Genomic DNA, 13,238 nt, shown 5'->3' on the forward strand with positions numbered 1-13,238 from the left:
AAGTTGATTTAAAATTTTCAAATCAACTTTTACTGCTCGTTTCAGTTGGAGTTGACTCGAACTAGGAAAAGTCAACTCTAACTGAGAATCAACTTGAACTGTACCGTATACATTGAATATATTCTTTAGCTATATCTTTTGGATTGATTGGTACTATATTTTTCTAGCACATTGTATCGAGAAACTAAGTGGGGATATAGACACGGTAGGGGAGGACGACTTGAGTGTAATAGTGAAGCAGCACCCATTAGAAAAAAAAAAAAAATAGATGGTGTCGTCACTTCACTCAACCCGATGCTCAGTCTATTCATATTTAGGTCTATGGTAAAATCCCCAGCATGCGTGACTACTCAAAAGGCCGTTATGAAAACTTAAACTAACACAGTTGGTGATTTTTCTATAGGCGAAAAAACGAACTCATTATCTCAATGAAAAAAGAATCAAAACTATACTTACAAACGCTTGAATTTGTTCACACACCGAACGGAACTGAAGTCCCAAATAAAATTGTTTAATAGTTATTTATGATATAAGTGTTAAAAGTACAATTTTAAGGCACGCATGTGAAGGTTTGTAGAATGAGCGAAGCGAATTTTTCAATTCACATGAGTGTCTTAGAACTGTACTTTTAACACGTATATCGTACAATATTTTTTCTACAGACGTGTTAACAATGCAATAATACAATGAAATATACATAATGTAATACATAATGTAATACAATAATGAAATGTACAGGGAAGGAAAGGCATATCCTTACTGAACAGCGTACTGTGGGATAAAAATATTTCTAAGGAAAATAAAAAAAGAATATATAACACTATAATAAAAAGCATCACAACATATGGATGGATAACATATGGATGGACACTATAATAAAAAGCATCACGACATATGGATTTTGGCCCCTAAAATACAGAACAGAGAAAATGCTTAGAGCAACAGAAATGGACTTCTGGTGCCGTTCGACGGGAATATCTAGGCGCGACAGAATAACAAACGGGAGAGTCCAAGAAATCATGGGGGTGACACATACTATTGTTGACAACATCAGGACGAAACAACTCAGCTGGTACGGACACGTAAGGAGAATGCCGGAGAATAGAATACCAAGAGGAAGGCGCAGACCAGGAAGACCTAGAAGAAGTTCGAGAGAAGGAGTTGATAAAGAAATGAGGGACAGAGAACTCGAGGACGAGCTATGAAATGACAGAACGAGATGGAGATTGGAAATCGGAAGACGTCGAAGAACGTTGTAAATCGGTATTATATAATACACAGGGTGTCCCGGAAAATAGTGCGTTCCTTAAAGGTATATGTAGAAGGCACCATGTAGAACAAAAAACTCTTATAACATTTTTTTCCAAATGCAACCGTTTGACCAAAAAATTAAAAATGTATTTTGGTAGGCAAATTTAAATCTGACAACTATGTGCGGTACGCAAATTTAAGCCTAGAAAGTCCCATGTAAATAAATAGATAGAAGATAGATAGTAAACAGATAGTTTTAAAGAATCCTGTTTAGTGTCAATGCCGAAAATGTTTTCGAATAGTGAGTGTATTACCTATGATGTTATTACCTATGAATGGTGTTTGTGAAAGGTTACTTGAAACATCTATTCGGTATAATAATTATTTTCAAGTAAGTACAACTTAGTTATTTCAGTTCACAAGTAAACAAATTATTGAGACATTATCTGGTGTATTTAAGTTCCACTGTAAACTATTAAAACTATGTAATTCAGTTAAAGTCCTCAGCAATACTCAGCATTCAACCCATTTAAACCTTACTAAATACATAATACTAGTTCAGTTAAAAGATGTGTTTTTAGGTTAAAAGATGTGTAATTCGTTTAAAATTATGCAATAGGTATTTCAATACATTTCAAAAGAAAATAATTTTAGTAAACAAATCGTAAATACATAAGTATTACCTACTATTAGGTTGGATTATTTTAAATACTGTTAATCACAATCACAAACGAGTTCTTATTATGTTATTATTCCGTAGTGCGTACGATGTTGCCAGTTTATTAAAATTTCCAAACATTAAAATACAGGTATACGGAAAACAATGTTAACTTTTTTTTGGAAACGGTTAACTTTAGAAAAAAATGGTATAGGACTTTTTTGTTCCAAATTGTGTATTCTCTCCATACCTTAAAGGAACGCACTATTTTCCGGGATACCCTGTATAAATATAAACTTGGTACATTAATTATAACATCTCTTACGAATCGAACGCAACAAGTTTCATTGAGATGCATAGAACTGCAAAAAAATTGTAGGATAGGATTCTGCCTTTTTATAGCTTCATTGCCTCTCCTAATATTCTATATTATTTTGCGGACAACAGTCTCAAGAGAATTTCCCCAAAACCGAAAAAATGTGAAAACTTCCCACGGTTATTTTCTTTTCTTCAATACGTAGTGACACATTAAGTTCAGAATAAGTTTCTCCCAATTTCTTATCATATATAAGCATTCGATCGTTGTTTCCCGAGGGACAGAAAAACTAAAAAAAAAAAGAATTTCGTGTCCCAATTTCTGTTTTTTCTCTTAGTGATTAGATAATGCGACTGTTATCGGCCTTGTGAGAAAATAAAGCGAGTAAGAAGTTTTTCCTTTATTTATTCACCATGGGCGGAACAGTTATGCTTAATAGTGTGTGTGTGTGCGAAATATATGGCACGGAATCAAGTCCATCAGCCACCTACTATTTTATTTATGTTGAAAAATATTTTTCCTCTTTGTTTCTTATTTATTAGATATAGGGGTGTATTCTGTAACATTTCCGTTAAATTTAAGAGGCCTCTAAAATTTAACTTTTAACGGTCCTCTAAAACTTTTCGGTTAGATTGTCATTCTGTAAACACATATTATAGAGGACCGCTAAAATAATATTATTTTAGAGGAATCCTCTAAAAGGTTTTGGAACAAATACGGCAACGTCGCACGTTGATCGTTTTGAACTACTTTTAACCTAGAAATTGACCGAAAACTGACTGTTAGAGGCCAAAAACCTTAAGAAGAAGAAGAAAATGACAGTTTCCTAGAAAATAATATTTATTATAATATTTAATTATTTTTTAGTAAAACTCATATTTTCCAATTAAACATTTTTATTTATAAAGTTATACATTAAAATATTGCTGAAAAAATGCATATCTTATTTTTTCTTCTCCCCTTCGACACTAATTTTGGTCAAATGGTCTATTTTCAATAACATTAAGGTCATCTTATTAATCTGCATCTGGTTATAAACCTTCTGAAACTTTACCTTTGTAATCATTTGGTACGTTTTGTAATGTTCCACAATAACTTTAAATAATTTTACCTGCATTAATAGGATTTAATTGCTTTGACAAACATCTTTGACTTCCAACACTTTTTCAATAACATTTCTAGGTACCTTACTAGTAGGTAGGTAATACCTACTTGCTTTGAAATGGTGATTGTAGTTATTTACTTGCAGGTCAATTATTTACTTTGTGTTTATGTTGTAATCTGAAATCAGCTCTACAAAAAGAAACAAACATTTGAATTTTGTTACTTATAGGTGTAGTGTGTCAATTGTAAAGTAAAAATGAGACTTACCTTTCATTATTATTTATTAAGTACTTCTTCACCAAATACATTATAAAAAGCCATTTTCCATTTTTAAATATTTATCCTCAGTATAAATACAAGAATAACAAACTACTATTCATACAAACATAACCCAACAAAAATAATCAAACCACATTTAACGGACTGCTAAAAATTTAGCGGGTACGTTTTGACATCCTCTAAAATATTTTTATTTAGAGGGAGTTTTAACGGTTTAGGTTATGATTTTAACGGATGTATGATTTACAGAATACCAAAATATTTTTAGCAGGCGCTAAAATTTTAGAGGCCACTAAAATTTAACGGAAGTGTTACAGAATACACCCCATATGCTATTGAATCTATACTAATTTAGATTTCTACTTTTACATCTTTAATAAAATTTATTAGACTCAACGAAAGAAAATATTTCATTTCAATAATTCTTATTCTTCTTCTTCTTCTCTTTGTGTAGACGACATAACGCTGTCTGTTTTTCAATATGCCTCAAGTAAGCTGCCGATCCATCGTTTTCGAGGTCTTAGTGTTACCTAGTTCTTTATATCCTCCATATTGCATCTCAGTCGTATATCTGAACTTCTAGCTCTCTCCCGTACCTTTGATTTTACTAAGGGGTTTCATCTTCATCTCTGCTTTTTCTAGCATTGTTTTTGTTCTCTCTGTATAGGGTCGTGTTTCTGCCGCGTATGCCATAACTAGTCTGATGACTGTTTTTTTTTAATTCTTCCTTTCATCTCTTTTCCGATATTTTTATTTCTCCTCGTTGTTTCATTCCGGCAACCTTCGGCAATGTTTGTCCTATTCACTTGATCTTCCACTTCTGTTTCGAGCTTTCCGTAGCTGCATAGTGTGATGCCTAGATATTTAAACTCTATCACTACACCAGGGAAATAAGGCAAAAATATACCATGTTCGGGACACTTGAGCAGCCAGGTTGCAAATGGGTTTTTTGGGTACTATATACCTAATCCATTTAAAATACAAAAATGCCCGTCACAGTTTGGACGAGAAATTTAGTTATTAACAAATAAGGGTCAAAAATGAGAGTTTTCTCGTTTAAATCGCTACAGGTAAAATTAGGGTAATTAAATGTCTTATTTCTAATATTTTTCTTTTAGTAGATGAGCCAAGGTTTAAAATAGCGCTTTTTGAATTTTGGTCCGATTATTTTTTGCTTCGGATATTACAAAATAAAACTAAAAGTTCGACAATAAAAATATTACTTGTAACTTTTAATTATTACTCTAACTTTTGAGAAAATGAATTTAGAACTTTAATATTGCACGAAAAGTTGAGTCAAACAGTCCATACAATTCAAAAAAAATTTTAAGACGATGCGTCTATTAGTTTAAATTTTATTCAATTTATTTTTCCCAAAGAGCTTTTTTTCGCAATGTTATTGTTCAGAAAATAATAATGATACAGAAATTCTGTGAAAACAACATCAAAGAAGAATAGTCATGTTTTCAACGCATTTAAAAAAATCATGAAAAAGTCATTTTTATCACTCAGAAAACATTTTACTAAAATAAAGTCATTTTTGGCTTATAAACAATTTGAATAACTTTGTTAATATTGACTTTAGGCTAAAACTACAATGGAATTTGGAAAACTGGTATTTTTATACGAATTTTCAAAGAAAAACTTTTTACCTAGGTTAATTACGGTCAAAGTTAGCCACTTTTTTTATTTAATTGACGGCTACTTTATTTATAACAATTAAGCAACCTAACTAGAGCCATTTTGAAGTTGAAGATATATATGTTATGTGTAAAAGTTTGAGTAAACTTTGAACCTCAACAGAGTGGTTAATAAAGCTTTAAAAATGGCGTCCGAACGGAATTAATTCGTGGTCGGTGGAGGGGAATTACTAAAATACGTGCACTAAAAAAATGAAACTGATTCTGCAAACATATGCTGGGATTAATATCGCTGGAACTTGTTGATGGATTTTGATCATAATTTTTTTAATTTGTATGTACTCGTAGTCTTATAGAGTACGTTATGTACACACAACCCCACCTAACATTATAAAATGTTAGGGGGAACTCCCCTTTTCACTCAGGGATATGAAAAATAGATTACGACCGATTCTAAGACTACCGAATATACATATAAAATTTCATAAAAATCGGTCAAGCGGTCTCGGAGGAGTATGAAAACTAACACTGTGACAGGAGAATTTTTATAGATGTAAATATATAGATGCCTATTAACAAATAGTAGTTGGTGATAGAAGAGTGAAAATTAAGGGTTGTATGTATTTTTTAATTCTAAATCATATAAAATTAAGATAGATAATTTTGTCCAAAAAAACAAAAAAAAATGTCAGGGGGCAACCCCCTTATAACTTATGGGTATAAAAAATATATTAAAACCTCTTCAACGTCATACAGGATAAACGTGTAAAATTTTATAAAAATCGGCCAAGCCGTTTCGGAGTAGTATGGTAACTAACACTGTTACAGGAGAATTTGATGTATATAGAAGTAACTGCGAATTAAATAATAAAAGTGGCTGACTTTGAACCTAATTAACCTAGACAAAATTTTTTTCTGAAAATTCGTATAAAAATACCAGCTTTTGAAATCCTAAAGTAGATTTACTCTATAGTCAATATTAACAAAGTTATTCAAATTGTTTAGAAGCCAAAAATGACTCTATTTTACTAAACTTTTTTCGTAGTTACAAAAACGACTTTTTAATGATTTTTTTCAATACTTTTAAAATATAACTATTATTCTTGCATGTGTTTTCCACAGAATTGCTATGTCGTTATTATTTTCTGAACAATAACATTGCGAAAAAAAGCTCTTTACAATAAACAAATTGAATAAAATTTAAACTAATTGATAAATCGTCTTAAAATTTTTTGTGCATTATACAAAATGTTTGACTCAACTTTTCGTGCAATATGAAAGTCTTAAGGATATTTTCGCAAAAGTTATAGCACATTTTTTATTTTTCAAATTTTAGTGTTATTTTGCACTTTCCGAAACAAAAAAGGATCGGACCAAAATTAAAAAAGTGCCATTTTAAACCTTGGCTCATCCACAGAAAGAAGAATATTATAAATAAGATATTTAATTACCCTATTTTTACCTGTAGCGATTTAAACGAAAAAAACTGCCATTTTTGACCCTTATTTGGTAATAACTAAGTTTCTCGTCCGAACTGTGACGGACATTTTTGTATTTATAATGTATCAGGTATACAGAGTCGGTATTTTCTTATCGATGGTATGCGCATTTAATAAGAGCAACAAAGAGACATGCATTTATTATACATTTAAAACGGGTTAGAAGATATTGGGCGGCCGAAGTAGGAAGGGTCACCAAAAAATTTAGAGTTGTAGGTATGGCTTTATCAGACAGCGTTGCCGAATTTGGAAATTATCAAAAGAAAATATTAAAGTAGAAAAAATAATATAGTTAACTTTTTGTAAACAGATATAATAAACAAATTATTTAAAAATAACAAAATATTGTTTTCACCCATTTTAAAAAAAATGTGAAAACGTTGAATTATAATTCAACGTTTATTTTTTTACTTATATTTTTCTTTTAAATAATTTGTTTAGTAGATGTACTTATTTGTTCACAAAAAATAATATAGGTATCTACAGTAATGAGTGCGCTATTAAGAACCGGCAAAATAACGCAAAAGATGGAAAGCATAATACGTTGTGGAATAAAAAGAGATGAAACTAATAGAGATGTAAAATTATCGATAGGAACCTATAAATTTACATAGCATTATATATTTTCGCACCTTTAGACATATCTGAGGAGTATAACAAATCTAACTGTGTCAGCAGAATTTTATAAAATTCTAAATGTTTTCTGTCACAGACGTCTAAAGGAGGGAAACTATGTAGGTACCTGATGTAATGTAAACTTATAGGTTCCTATCGATAATTACACATCTACTAGTTTCATCTCTTTTTATTTCACAACGTATTAAGTTTTCCATCTTTTGCGTTATTTTGCCGGTTATTAGCGCGCTCATCACTGTATTATTTTTTTTTCTACTTTGTTGGATAATTACGCATGTCTGTCTCTCTCAGAGACTTTGTAAACACAACTTTTCCGTCATTAGATAAGACAGGACAAATGAGCTGTCGAATGAAAGCTCATTACCCAACGATCTTATTAAGGTGAGAATTTTGACCCTGCACTTCCAGTTTTAGAGTTGAAACTTGAAGTACTATTTTAAAGTCGCCCAATAAATATTATAAACGACTTATTATTGGACGCGCTTTAGCAAGACGAAAACCATTATATTTTTCCGGCTTTGTGCAAGTCTGTCTGTCCGTCTGTCTATCGAATATAACTTTTACGTTATTAAAACACTCAACTCCGGTAGCGAGATAATATAGCAGGAGACCTGAAAGCTACAAGCGTGGAGAACTGGACAGATATTGTCTAAGACAGAGAAGAGTGAAGGCATGCTGTCGAGTGGGCTAAAACCCACGAAGGGTTGTAACGCCACGTAGTAAGTATGAGGTGTCGAATTAAGGATGGTATTAAAGCTGAGAAATTGGACTTCACACTTCCGGTTGCAGAGTTGAAACTGGAAGTAGTGTTTTAAAGCCGCCGAAATAGTACAAGCGACATATTATTCGATGCGCTTTAGCAATACGAAGACAAGGTATCAAATTAGATCGTATAACCCAAAGATGGTATCAGTTGCAACCGGAAGTACTGTTTTAAAATCACCGAAATAGTACAATACATTTGTTTTCGTCTTGCTAAAGCGTGTTAAATAATACATTGCTTGTATTAATTCGGCGTCATTAAAACCGTACTCCCGGTTGTAACTCTATAAACGGAAGTCCGAGGTCAAATTTCTTACTTCTAATGCCATCTTTGGGTTATAAGCTCTCATTCGACACATCATTTGTCATTCTATTTTTTTGTCGGACGGATCGACTTGAATAATACCGGAAGCATCTTGCTACGGCGCGTCGAATAATATGTCGCTTGTACTATTTCGGCGACTTTAAAATAGTACTTCCAATTTTAACGCTCAAACCGGAAGTGAGATCAAGTTTCTCACTTTAATAACAACCTTGGGTTAAGAGCTTTCACTCTTACACCTCATTTGTCCTTCTGTCTGATCTTATGACGGAAAAGTTGTGTTTACAAAGTCTCTGGGACAGAAAAACTTGCATAATTAAAGTAGAAAACATATTATATTAATTTTTGTTAACAAATAGTGTAGATACTAACCAAATTATTTGAAAGAAAAAACTAATAAAAAAATAAACGTTGAAATATAATTCAACGTTTTCACATTTTTTAAAATTGGCGAAAAAAACATTTTTTTACTAAGTTTTTTTCTTTTAAATAATGTGTTTATTATATCTGTTTACAAAAAGTTAAATTATATTATTTTTCCTATTTTAATATTTTCTTTTGATAATTTCCAACTTTGGCAACACTGTCCGATAAAGCCATTACCTACGACCCGAAATTTTTTGGTAACCATTCCTAGTTCCGCCACGTTCGGCCGGCCCACATCTTCTAACCCGTTTTAAATGTATAATAAATACGTGTCTCTTTGTTGCTCTTATTAACCCGCCATTACACGCGCTATGAGGGAATCCCTCACCATATTTGTTTATAACCAATGAAATTGTGTAAACTAATACGATAACCTTAAGCACCCAGGAATGCCTTTAGCATGGTTCATGAGAGGGTATGAAAAAGTTATAGAATATTTCAGGCGGTCAGTGTGCTGTGTGATAGTTGAAAGAAGAGACATCCCTGTTCAAGTGAGGGAATTCCTCACTGCGCGTGCAATCACGGTGAAATCACGTTTCTGTTATCTCAAAGAAACTTTTACTTTTTTATTTGATATTTAGGTAGGTTTAATTAAAATATTATTGTTTGGATTAGGTTAGGAACAGTGGCACACCGAGCGGGGGGTTTGGGGTTAAAATTCCACCCAGAACATATAGAAATATATATAAAAGAAAGTAGGAAAATGTAACTTGTCTTTCACAAATAATACAAAAAACTTTCGGTGCCCAAGTTAACCCGCCCTCACCCCCAGAGGAAAATTCTAGGTGCGCCACTGGTTAAGAACCCATTTTTAAATTTACCTATTCTAATTGGGAAATAAGCCACAATTTAACTTGAAAAATTGATTTTATTGATTTTTCGAATCCCACCTCGGACGTCGTTATCAAAATACAAAATATTAATAGTTAATTACATAAATGCCACAAAGAAATAGCTTCAGAACAGTTGTGAACTTCAATTTGTATTTTTAGTAAAATGAATTCGCGTAAAGAACGTTAATTTCTTCAGTGGCTTGCTGAAATTGAAAATTAAGAAAACTTGCTTTTGATCTACTATGTATATTATTTTTACTTTTGTTTTGTTAAATTCATAAAAAAATTGGTTTACGAGACTTTCTATAATATGTGAGTACAACCCATTTTATATTTATACATGTTGACATTCATTCTTCCTCGAAATAAGTCGAACTTATGTAGGTGAGGGCGACGCTCATACGCGTGCAACCACGTCACAATAGAAGACGCGTGTAACGGCGGGTTAAAGGCGCATACCATCGATAAGAAAATACCGACTCTGTATAGTACCCAAAAAATCCATTTGCAACCTGGCTGCTCAAGTGTCCCGACAACAACCTTATATCTCTGGACTACACTTGCTTTATTATCCGACCCTCTAGTTCTAATTTACATCTTACTAGATTTGCTGCTATAATCATGCATTTTGTCATTTTTGGGAAAATTAACATGTTAAATTTTCTGGAGATTATATTAAATTGGTGCAGCATACGTTAAAAATCATCTTCAGTGAAATGTAAACCAATACCAACTTGAATTTTTTTATATAGGACAGGATCCATACTGTAAGCACTGCCCTATAATCCCATGAATTGTTGTCCGTATCTCGCCACTAGGAGGCACGTACTTGAGATACGAGGATGGTATCGGTAATAATCCAAACTAAAAAATATACTAGAAATATAATATGTAGATGTGTACTAGGTCTACATAATCTTCAATAAAGAATACGATTGTGTATTTACTAAAAGATTTATCACAAATTATACCACACATTCTGGGGTCAAAAATAGTTTGATTGAACCTAAATTACCTTAGTACAAATGTGCTCATAAAAAAAGTTATAGCCCTTTGAAATTACAAAATGAAAATCGATTTTTTTCAATATATCGAAAACTATTAGAGATTTTTTATTGAAAATGAACACGTGGCATTCTTATGCCAGGAACATCTTAAAACAAAATTATAGCGAAACTTGTCCACCCCATAAAAATTTTATGGGGGTTTTGTTCCCTTAAACCCCCCCCCCAAACTTTTGTGTACGTTCCAATTAATTCATTATTGTGGTACAATTAGTTAAACACAACGTTTTTTACAACTTTTTTGCCTTCTACTATTTTTTAGATAAGCCAGTTTTTATCGAGATGCGGCTTCTTTTTTAATCTGTTTGCATAAGAATTTTATGGGGGTTTTGTTGGTTTAAACCCCCCAAATGTTTGTGCACGTTCCAACCGAATTGCATGAAAATTTGGATTTAGGTTCTACTTACCCTCCACTTTAAAGTTGAAATTGAACCGTTGGTTGCTTTTACTTGGGGGGTGACAGTCACCCCTTCTCGGGGGTGAAAAAACGTACCTCCAAAATAAGACCGTAAATGGATAAATTGACTGATTCTAAGCAACTTTTGTTCTATAGAGTTTTTTACGTAAGTCAATACGTTTCGAGTTATTTGCCATTGAAAATGTTGATTTTTCGACAAAAAAAACTACGTTTTCAGGCGGTTTTTCGCAAATAACTCAAAAAGTAAATATTTTATCGAAAAAAATTTCTTAGCAAAAGTGTAGCTTATAAAAACCCAAAAAAATGGTGTATCAGTAAAGTCTCTCAATCAAATAAAAACAAAGTTGTAGCTCATGAAAATACGTTCTTATTCGTCTAATTCCAAATCGAATATTTCAAGGTGAAATCACCGAAAAATTAAGCACTTTTCAGAAAAAACTTTTTTAAAGTATTTATAAAAAGCTTTGTTTTAATTGGTAACAAAAGTTTTAGCATTAAAAATAAGTGAGTTACGCTCAAAATAAAGTTGACCCTCTTTTTTTTTGTAAAAAATCATGAAAATCTCGCCGTGTTTAGCTCCCCAATTGAAATTAATCGCTACCGCTTTACAAACAATCTACTTACCTATCTATTTTTTATATGATCTGTCAGTCTCACCGGTTTAAAGTGTTTATTTTTTAAGGGTTATAATTGAGAAAGCTTGAATAGATCACTAATCACGAGTGTATGCAAATTTTGAACAGCCATATCTTAACCAATTTTTATCTTACATAGAAACAAAATGAAACTAGCATATTTATAATAGCAAAACCTACATTTTTTATTCTGTAAGATTTTTCTTATCACTAATACTTTTTAAGTTATTTTGAAAAAATGAAATTTTTCAAAAATTTTTAGAAAATTTTTTTTTTACTATAAAACCAAATGTTTTCAAAAATAAACACTTCAAACCAATCAAACTTACAGATCATATAAAATATACACATACAGTTAAAATAGATGGTAAAGTCAAACGATTAATTTCATTTAGGATGCTAAATAGAGGGAGGTTTTCACGATTTTTTTTTACCAAAAAAAAAGGACCAACTTTTCAGTGTAACTCGCTTATTTTTGATGCTGTAAACTTTTGTAAAAAACACCTAATAAGATTTTCTCGATACTTTAAAAATGTTAATAAGGTATTCCCGAAAAACACTTCTTTCTTCGGTGATCTCGCGTTGAATTATTCGATTTGGAATTAGACGAATAAGAACGTATTTTTCATGAGCTACAACTTTGCTTCTGCTCAATTTGTAGACTTTACTGGTACACCATTTTTTCGTTTCTTTATAGGCTGCACTTTTGCTAAAAATATTTATTTCGATAAAATATCTACTTTTTGAGTTATTTGGGAAAAACAGTCTGAAAACGTAGTTTTTTGGTCGAAAAATCATTATTTTAAATCGCGAATAACTCGAAAAGTATTGACTTACGTAAAAAACTTTATAGAACAAAAGGTGCTTAAAATAAGTCAATTTATCCATTTCCGGCCTTATTTTAAACACGCGTTTTTCACCCCCGAGAAGGGGTAAATGTCACCCCCAAGTAAAAGCAACCAACGGCACAAATTCAACTTTGAAGTGGAGGGCAAGTAGAACCTAGTTCCAAATTTTCATGCAATTCGAAGGTTGCCCCTGGAAATTACACTCCAAAACGGTCATTTATTGGGCTATTTGTCTCGAAAACGGTCGAGTTTCGTGAGATGAATAATGTAGTATACCATTTTTAAGTAGAAATATTAAGAGAATAAAAGTTTTGATTCAAAATGTATGTAGAGTGGGTAATAAAAAATGGAACGTATTAAACAAGCGTTGAAAGGCTTATGTGGCGCCCTCTGGGTAATACATCATTTTTGGTAGCAAATTTAGATTTCTGGTCTCAAAAAACCCCCTCTTACCAAATTTCGTGTTATTATCTCATGCATGTTAGGAAATATTCAAGAATAAATAATGACATAGAAGTTTAACTTTGACAACCTGTATTTCGGTTAT

General features: G+C 31.9%; 1 long non-coding RNA gene across 1 annotated transcript; it reads right to left on the reverse strand.

Annotated features, from left to right (window-relative positions):
• Positions 1–3,103: 3,103 nt before the first annotated feature.
• LOC126879867 (uncharacterized) lies at positions 3,104–3,672 on the reverse strand. The gene is made up of 2 exons (XR_007696319.1): positions 3,597–3,672; positions 3,104–3,518 (listed from the first exon to the last, which is right to left on the reverse strand). It is a non-coding gene; the product is annotated as an uncharacterized LOC126879867 (long non-coding RNA).
• Between the last annotated feature and the right edge of the window lie 9,566 nt (positions 3,673–13,238).

This window comes from Diabrotica virgifera, chromosome 2 (genome assembly GCF_917563875.1).
Source record: "Diabrotica virgifera virgifera chromosome 2, PGI_DIABVI_V3a".
In the NCBI taxonomy this organism is placed as follows: Eukaryota; Metazoa; Arthropoda; class Insecta; order Coleoptera; family Chrysomelidae; genus Diabrotica; species Diabrotica virgifera.